The sequence below is a fragment of the Oreochromis niloticus genome, linkage group LG19 (genome assembly GCF_001858045.2).
Source record: "Oreochromis niloticus isolate F11D_XX linkage group LG19, O_niloticus_UMD_NMBU, whole genome shotgun sequence".
Taxonomy (NCBI): domain Eukaryota; kingdom Metazoa; phylum Chordata; class Actinopteri; order Cichliformes; family Cichlidae; genus Oreochromis; species Oreochromis niloticus.
Window position 1 is genome coordinate 27,871,979 of NC_031983.2, and position 695 is coordinate 27,872,673.

Below are 695 nucleotides of genomic sequence, written 5' to 3' on the forward strand. Positions count from 1 at the left end.
GCGCTCTGCGGATCACTGGGGAGCCATTTGTGCTCGTTTTGGTCCCACGGTAAAGAACGCCGTGCCTAATAGCGTAAAGTATATTGTAATGCGGGCTATGATTGCCAAGATGTTATATGATCGTGTAAAAAATGTCTTTATTAGTCCCTTCAAGCCTCTGTAAGCCACGTGAATTTTAGCTGAACGCTGCCGTGATTAAACAAAGAAGGCTGGTGAGTCATTGATCCGTCCTGCTCTGTTTGCAGTTTAGCGCTTAACAAGATAACAAAACATTTATTGCATTAAACGATGTTTTTCCTCCGCAGTCTACCACTTTACAACCAAGGCCGGGGGTGGTTGGGGATGCTGACAAAAAGGAGAGCTTTTCACTCAAAAGCTTCTTATGTTGAGAAGCCCACTTATACTAAGTGAGTGGATTTTAGTCCCATTTCACAAGTGACTTTCGGCTCTTTATTAGCGAGGTGTTCGGATTGAGAAAAAATATTTTCGGGATTAAATTTGCCTGAAAGAGAAAGAACTGAAGTGCGCTGGAGATTTTTTGTCATTCCCGTGCTCACTTCCATTCTGTGCCACAATAAAGTGTTTTCATCGTCGCCTTTTATCATCACGTTTACCGATGTCTTTTAAAATAAAATAGAAATTTCACAGTGGCGGCTATAAACCAAACCCCGATGTCAGAAACAACGCATTTTAAT